The sequence below is a fragment of the Geotrypetes seraphini genome, unplaced genomic scaffold, assembly GCF_902459505.1.
Source record: "Geotrypetes seraphini unplaced genomic scaffold, aGeoSer1.1, whole genome shotgun sequence".
In the NCBI taxonomy this organism is placed as follows: Eukaryota; Metazoa; Chordata; class Amphibia; order Gymnophiona; family Dermophiidae; genus Geotrypetes; species Geotrypetes seraphini.
The window spans coordinates 1-9,063 of record NW_022985844.1 but is presented as its reverse complement, the minus strand read 5'-3'; the positions used below and the strand labels follow the sequence as shown (position 1 = coordinate 9,063).

The 9,063-nt window shown below is 40.7% G+C and overlaps 1 pseudogene; it reads left to right on the top strand.

Annotated features, from left to right (window-relative positions):
• The first annotated feature begins 466 nt into the window (after positions 1-466).
• On the top strand, positions 467-2,100 carry LOC117352430 (annotated as a pseudogene).
• The last annotated feature ends 6,963 nt before the right edge of the window (positions 2,101-9,063 follow it).

The window sequence follows — 9,063 nt, the reverse complement described above, 5'->3', positions numbered from 1 at the left end:
AATGAAAGTAAATAGCAAAAATGTTTGAGTAGATAATTAAGGAAATCTTTTTCATATTGCTTGCTTATGGACTGGGAAAAAAGACTGTTCAAGCAAATGTCTCCAGAACTGCTTTAGTGGAAAAATGTGATTTTTTTTTTTAAGTACTTTGTGAAATTTATTGTTGTTGTGAAATTTATTGTTGTACTTAATCACCCCCCGCCCCTCCCCATTCCTGTTCAGCCTTTACCAATTCATTTAGCGATGTTCAGGCTATTTGATCCTTGTACTCTCCACCACTGCTTCATCTCTTCTCATACACTATGTTAACCAACTCTGTCAATTAAGTGATTACTTCTTAACATACATTATGGATTTTCCCCCCTTTCTTTGACAGTGCTGCTGAACACCACAGCAGGAACTTGCAGAGTCACAGTCATTTGGATTATTGTGAAGCCAGCAACTGACGTACAGACTCTGTACTAACATGAAACGACATCGACCTAGTGGAGCTCAACAAAGAAAAATTAAAAAAGCAAAAGGGGAGGCGATTGAATCAATATCTGGATCTATGTTGAAATATGTAATGCTTTCAGCATCGTATAAAGGTAATGAAGAAGATTCTGAAGAAGTGCAAGCTGGCACATCCGAAATACCTGTAGTAGAAACGCAAGATTCAGATGACCCTGAACTGAAAGAAGACAGTGAATCGTCATCTATAAGCACTGACACTGAGGAAGAGAATCTAATTGATAGCAAGAGTCAACACCAACAGCATAAAAATAACAGTGGAGAAGAAAGGGATGCTAGTAAAGACCAAGAGTTTGAAGAAATAGCGCATGAAATTTTACTTTATTGCGATATCGCTGCTTGGCCAGTACCAGTTCCAGATGACTTGAGAGTTAACTGGTTAAGAAGGGAAGTGAACCTTTTCAAAATAAAAATGGACCTTTCTCTGCTAGTCAGCGAGAAGGAAAAAAGAGCAAAGGATTCAGTCGACACTTAACAACCTCATGTTCTATAAATCTTTACCAAAGGGCGAAAAAGTTTTGAGAACCTGGATGGTTTATTCAAAATCAAAAAATTGCTTGTTTTGTTTTTGCTGCAGACTGTTTGCAGATAGTGAGACAAAAGCTGGAACATCTGTCTTTGTAACTGGCTTTAAAAACTGGTGGAAATTAAATCCTAAAGTCCCTGAACATGAGCGATCAGAACAACATCTCTTCTGCTTAGAACAATGGAAGACCTTGGCAAGGGGACTGGAACTCCATAAAACTATTGATAGAATTCATGAAGTGGAAATGGATAAAGAGAGAAAATACTGGAGAGACATTTTACATCGTGTTTTGGATGTAATTATGTTTTTGGCTAAACAAAACCTTCCTTTCCGTGGTCACAGAGAGGATATGTTATCAACAAACAAAGGAAATTTTTTAGTTGATAGAATTACTATCAAATTATGACCCAATTTTGAAGGAACATTTTGTAAAAATCAAACATGCTATTCCTTCTGAAAGCAGATTGAGTTCATACTTATCTCCAAAAATTCAAAATGAATTCATTCATCTTCTGGGAAATTATGTCAAAGAAAAAATTGTGGCAGATATTAAAAAAGCAAAATACTTTGGCATTCTTTTTGATAGCACCCCTGATGTTTCACACACTGATCAAATGTGTGAAGTGATCAGATATGTCTATATTGAAGATGATAACGTTGAAATAAAGGAATCATTCTTGGGCTTCTTTCCTATTTCTGGGAAGTCTGCTGCTGAACTCACGGAACAGATCTTGAAACAACTGGATAGTGATGGACTGGATATAAACCTCTGTCGTGGTCAAGGCTATGACAACGCTGCAACTATGGCTGGCATTCATGGTGGTGTTCAGGCAAAAATCAAAGAAATTAATCCCAAGGTTTTATTTGTGCCTTGTGCAAATCATTCTCTGAACCTTTGTGGAGTTCACTCTTTTGGAAGTGTTTCTTCATGTGTGACTTTTTTTGGAGCTTTGGAAAAAGTGTATTCATTCTTTTCAGTCTCAACTCATCGATGGGAAATGCTGCAGAATGTAGGTATAACAGTGAAAAGACTTTCCCAGGACAAGATGGAGTGCTCATTATGAAGCAGTGCATGCCATAAAGACAAATTTTGAAAGTTAATTTCAACCCTTGAAGCACTGTGTGATTCAAAAGAAAATGTGGATTACAAGAGGATCAGCTCAGATTTTTGCTCTCTGCTGTATGTGATTTTTCTTTTCTGTGTTATCTCTTTTTCTGGTGTGAAGTTTTGCATGAGGTTAACCAGACACAAAATATTTGCAAACAGCCGGGATCAGCCTTGAACATGTACAGTGAAACTACAAGCTTTAAAATTGTTCCTTGAAGACCAGCGCACAGAAATTGTGGAGAAGGCCATTTAACTATGGAACAACAATAATGTAAGGACATGGACATTGGCATAGAAAAAAGCAATCAAGTTTCCGAAGAAGAATGCCTGGAGAAACACAAAAGATTGCTGGTCTCTTACTTTGACAGAAGAAACCACAATGGGCTATGTTTGAATGTCTTGATCGTTTTCACGAAGAACTGGAGACTCGTTCTAAAGCAATGGATCAAATAATGTCAATGTTTGCTATCATTCAGCCATTCTCTCTAATTTTTGCAGAAGAAGAAACCTTCGCAAGATTTTACCAAATATACTGAAAATTTATGATGAATTTTTCTGGTGAAGATATCATACTGGAAATTTTTTCGACTACGGAGACTTTTAAAAGCTGCTGGAATGAATCCCAAAGAAACAAAGGCATGGACAGTTTTGCAATTTCTAGAATTTATTGTGAAATGGGAATTTTTATGAATCTGTGCCAAACTTATCCTTATGTTTAAGACTTTTCCTAACTATTTGTGTATCTGTTGCTTCATGTGAAAGAAACTTTTCAAAATTAAAATTAATAAAAAGCTGTTCTTCGATCAACTATGAGCAATGATAGATTGACGAATCTAGCTATACTGTCCATTGAATATGAATATGCAAAGAAGATCAATTTTGATGGAAATCATTGACAAATTTGCTGAAGCTATAGACTCAAAAACAGAAACTGTAATATTCATTACTGTGAAAGACCAATATGAATGTATGGGTTTTCCCCTGTATTTTTCAAAAATACATGGATTAAAAAGTATTAATCCTATTACATTTTCCCTTTTTTTGTACAAACCAAAACCAGAATCCATAGAAAATCTGACAAATGGTTCGACAATGAACTACTCCTACTGAAAAGACAATGCAGACAACTAGAAAGAAAATGGAAGAAAAACAGTCAAGATTCCACAACCATGATAAAACACTACAACAATACTGGTCTACTCACTGAAGAAATTCGACCACATCACAGAGGTATACCACAACTCACATTGGCTCCCAATACAAGCGAGAATACACTTCCAATTTTCCTGCCTACTATTTAAAGCAATAAACGGAGACAGCCCAGCCTATTGGAACAATCAACTAATTAATCCACCTCAACTAGACATAGGAGAAACTCACGCACCATTCACACACCCTCCAACCAAAACTGTTCAACAACCTCCTAGCCATTCGAGCTGCAACTCTCGACCTCCAACTCTATAACCTATTGACTTCGACCGCAGACTACAAAACTTTCAAAAATAAATAAAAACCCTTCTTTTCAAAAAAACACATAAAACGAACTAACACAATCAGAACTGTCCAAGCATCACCTGCAACTACTCCTATGTACTTCTAATGTCATGACAATTTAGACTAATTTATGTTATGTTATGTTTGGAATAATGGTTACATATATGAGGTTCAATAAAAGAAAATTTTCACTGCCTGTTTCTATTCTGACCATTTATTCCATTTTCATGGTTATTGGCAAAAAAAAAAAAAATTTTTTTTTACATGGGGGGGGGGGGGGGGGGGTTCAAAAAATGATGGGCCCTGGGTGCCACATACCCTAGGTACGCCACTGGAGCCAGGCAAGGTATTTCATAGCCATCGGACATGGCTGCTGCTTGTGAGGTAAGCTCGAACATGTCATAGGTAGAACGAACCATATGCTTCCTCAATTGCAAAACTGTAGCCATAAGGTTTTGAAAAGCTTGAGTTTTACATGAAGGAATATATTTTTGAAAAGCTGAAAACTGCTTAACCAAATTTTTAAGGTAGAAGGAAATATGGAAATTATAGTTTCCAGCTCGGTTTGCCAACATTGCATTTTGGTAAAGACGTTTACAAATTTGTCCATTGCTTTACCTTCTCTGTCAGGTGGTACAGAAGCATAGACACTAGCCCCTGCAGACTTCTTCAAGGTTGATTCCACTAGAAGAGACTATATAATGAGTCAAGCTTTCTAGGAGCCATGCAAGTCTCACGCAAAATATCATGAGAGGAAGCTTTAGTAGTTCTTTTGGTGGTTGGTCATAATCTAGAGCCTCCAAGAACTGTTCACTATACTTGATAGTCCGCCTCCAATGGAATGGAAAGGTCCTCAGACATTTGCCGGAGAAACCTTGAAAAAGAGGACCTCTCAGAAAAAGCAGCAGGTTGAAGCTGAGGTAAATCTGAATTATCAGAATCTTCATCATCAGACGAGAGTGGTTTTTGCTCCAAGTCTTCCAATAAGTCTGAGTCCTGAATGGAATGAGGACAGTGCCGAAGACTCAGTGTTGAAGGCTCAATATGCTTCATCTTATGAGAGGCCTTCCGGGACCACAATGGTGTCACCTCTCTAGATGTTTGAGTCGAAGATGACTGGTGCTGTGGAATGAGATCAATTAACTCCAGTGTCAATGGTCCTCGAACCGGTGAAGCATCAATGTGAGGTTCAGTTGGTGTCGCTATGTGCTCAGACTAAACCGTCACCTGGAGAGCTGGTGCTGACTTAGCTTGGACAGTTGGTGTTGATGTGGCCATAATTTGAGTCGGCACCAGCATCTGAAAATGCTCACCCAATTCCTCCCAAAGCAAATTGTCAATCTTTTACTTTAGGGAGAGCATCGGCACCGTTTACTTTTTAGTCAGTACCACTGGTGCCGCACTCTGGTCCGGCGATGAGGATGTCGATGTCGAGGCACTCGTTGAAATAAGGACTGGGCGCTTACGTGACTTTTTCAAGTACAGGTTTCCGGGCGGTGCTCTGGTCCCAAACACTGGAGACACCAGCGATGTGGGTCAGTCACAGATATGAGCCGAGCACAGCGAGTGCACTTTTAAAATCCCGTCTGTGGGCGTGACATCGACAGAAAGATCGTCTCAGCCAAATTGAAGTTGGAGTCCACGGTAGTACACAGGCCCTGCTGGGCAGAACCCGCAAAACGGAAAAAAAGGTTGTGTGCGTGTGGTTTTGGGGTTTGTTTTTTTTTACCAGAGGTTAAGGACAAAGAAAAAAAAAACATGAAACTGACTGAAAAGTCAGAAACGCAAGAGCAGGAAGGCAAAAAAAATTTCAACAGCCATTGAACACCTAAAGAAGGATATAAAAATGCTGGAGAGGGTGCAGAGACGAGCAACAAACTGGTGAAGGGTATGGAGAAACTGGAATACGAGGACAGACTTATAACACTAGGATTGTTCTCCCTTGAGAAAAGGAGACTGCGTGGGGATATGATCGAGACCTTCAAAATACTGAAAGGAATCGACAAAATAGAGCAGAGAAGATTATTTACATTGTCCAATTTGACACGGACTAGAGGACATGTAATGAAGCTAAGGGGGGACAGGTTCAGGACTAATGTCAGGAAGTTCTGCTTCACTCAGAGAGTGGTTGACACCTGGAATGCCCTCCCAGATGAGATTATTGCGGAATCGACCGTCCTAGGCTTCAAGAGCAAACTAGATGCATATCTCCTTAAGAGAGGCATATAAGGATATGGTGGACTATAAATTACGACAGGTGTACACCTGGCAGAGGCCTCCGCGTGTGCGGATCGCCGGACTTGATGGACCGAAGGTCTGATCCGGAGATGGCAGTTCTTATGTTCTTACGTCTTCTTAGCTCCGCGAAAACTAAGAAACTGAGGGACCGTGTGCTTACGTCGGGCGGGAAGGCACTCGTGCATGCGTTGTGTGGACTGATCACGAACTTTCTAAAATGTGAAGTTGCGATTCACTTTTCAAGTATTCATGCCAGGGCTCCGTTGGGGCTCCATGTGTGAGACTATGCTTCCTGCTTGTCCTGGGATAAACAAGAGATATGCAGGGAACAACCAATGAAGACATAGTCCATGTAGATACATTCATATCCCTGAGTAAGTGAATTGAGGGGGACAAAAAGTTGGTTTGTAGAATGGATAGGTGCAGTGGTGTCTAGGTAAAACAAAAGTGCTATCCTACCATCCAATGAGTAAAGACTTTATTCCACTGAAGAAGGATGTGGGGGGAAGAAAAATAATAGCAATACTACAGACTGATTGATATGGAGAATAAAGGACTAACGATTGCAATTCACTAAGTATTTGGTTGATGTAAGAGCTAGTAGAAATGCTGTTTTCCAAGTAAGAAAGAGTAATGTAGCGACTCCAAAGGTTCAACAAGATGTTGTAAGCTTGGTTTCCTCATCCAGCAAGGAATGGTACGCAGAAAATGGCTGAAAAGAGGAGTTGTATAGAATTGGTGTTGAATCCCAATGATGATAAATGGAGCAAGTAGGATAAAATGTGATCAATCGGGCAGCGGAGCTGACCTGAAGCTTGTGAGTATGCCCATATGGAAAAAATGCTTCCACTGTGACTGAGAAGATTTTCTTGTAGATTGTCTCCTTGCTGCTCAGAGAATCTGCTTTACTGGTGCAAAGTTTGGGATCACAGCAAGGGACTGTCCATTCAATCTCCATGCAGTGAGGATGAGACCTCGAAAGAGTAGGATGTAACAGCAACTGTTTTCCTGGGACAAAAGAGACTAATGAACCCTAACAGAAAAAGGGGGAAGGTCCAGGAGTATCGGATAAACAATTTGTCTAGGCCAGCGGGGTGCAATAAGAACTATTTGGATGTTCGTTGTTGATGGCTTTGTAAAGAAGCTTGGAGATTAACAAAATCGGTGGGCAAACGTAGAGTAGATTGAGATTCCATGAAACTGAGAAAGCACCTGAGAAAGCATAGGAAGTAATACTGGATACACTGAGTATTGACTGCAGAAATGAAGAGAACTATTGTGGGAGTGTCCACATTGTTGAAAAAATGTGTTGTAGCAGCTCTGGGTTTACAATCACTCCTGCAGATTGAGTTTGTGGCTTAGAGAATCTGCAATGATGTTTCACTTCCCTGGAATGTATACCGCTTGCATGTCAGTAGAGAGAGTGCAAAGATCCATATACAGTAGGCTTCTCTGGACAGGGATAAGAACCTATAGTCTGCTTGTTTTTGCAGATAGAAACATTGCTATCTGGTTGTTGGTTTGAATCAACAGTCAGGTGGCTGTGAATCCCAGACTGAATACTCAAAGCAAATAGTAAATTGCTCAAATTTCTAGGAGATTGAAACTTGAGCTCTCTGTCTGACCAGTGACCTTGAGTCTGAAAATGAATGAGGTGTGTTCCTCAACCCTTGGTTGAAGCATCTGTGGTAATGGTGAGCAGAGGAGGTAGAGACTGAAAAGGACCTCCTTGTTTGAGGCACAGAGAGTAAATCCTCCCCCCAGAAAAAGAAACTTTTACCTTGGGTGGCAGCGGAATCAAATTTTATGAATGGCTGACTGCTTTGAGTCCAGTTTGAGTTTGAAGTGCCCTACAGGGGAATTTGAACAAGGGGATGTAGACATATGACCCAAGAGGTGCTGGGAGAGCGGAAGCTTGTTCCAATAGATTTGCCAAGATGATGATTGTCTGATGACGCTATTCCAGTCGAGAGGGTCTCTGGCAGAGACCATGTCTAGTTGTGCCCCAACATACGTGAAGCAATGCATTAGTTGGAGATTCAAGTTGTCAAAATCACTTATGAAAACTAGCGCATGTAGATAGTGCAGTGTGGCCCTGAATGATAAGAAGTAATTGCTCCCGGGTGTATTGCAACCATGAGCAGCCATCCAGGTAAGGAAATTGTTCATGCGATGATAGCTTCTGAGTTCAGCTACTACCACCTCCAATCACTTGTGAATTACACGTAGTGTCAATGAGAGGTTGAAAAGTAGAATATTGTCCTGGTATGTTTGTCGAGGAATTGAAGGCCTCAGAAATTTGCAAACGTAACAATCCATTTCTAGACCACATCACCTTTAAGTTCTGTGCGGTTTATGGTAGTGTTTTGAAGTAAACCGCGAAATCTCCTTGTTATTTGAGGCATATGAGGATGTGGAATGTTGGATGGAGGTGGAAGATAAAATTAAAGATGGTTTGGAAGGAAATTGAGGGCGTATTCCTGAGAATTATTTTGAGAACACGAGAGTCTGTTGTGATGCTGTCATGCTGGAAAGAAACTGGTTAACCAACCAGGTAGAGGGTCAAAAAATAGGATTTGTTTCCAATGGAGGAAGCTGGGGTAGCTGACGGTGGTTTACGCTCCCTTGGACATTGTTTGTGAGGAAAGAAGAAGGCTGGGGTTCTTATAGAAGAGGTCCTCATATAAAGAGTAAAGCGCCACTGAGGATAGTACAGTTGCTGAAGAATTACTAGATCTGCGATTTTACAACCATGCATAGTATGTATGGAGAGCTTATGCATGGCTCTGTAAATCCTTTGTAAGCTGCGACACTAAAAACTACCTCCCAGATAGGGGAGGCTTTGAGCCAGGCTGTGCGATCTGGCTCAATGGCCATTGCAGAAATTTGAGAAGTCGTATCCTTCGCAGCATAGGGTTGTAGGATGGAATTCTGGAATGTAGGATTTGCAGTTGATGGGCTGTGAGTTTTTATGAGTTGTATTGAAATTAAGAGGTTTTTGTTTTATGAATGGCAGACTCTGAAACCATAGAAAGATGTGGTAGCTGTTGCCTCTCATGTCTTGGCGCTTTCTGAACTCTGTATTTGAGTTCTAGCCTTCAGGGAGTTGTGGAAGACTGAATTTGGGTTTTGCCAATGAGCCAGCTGCAGATGTAGCAATGGCGGGGGGGGGGGGGGGGGACTGGTG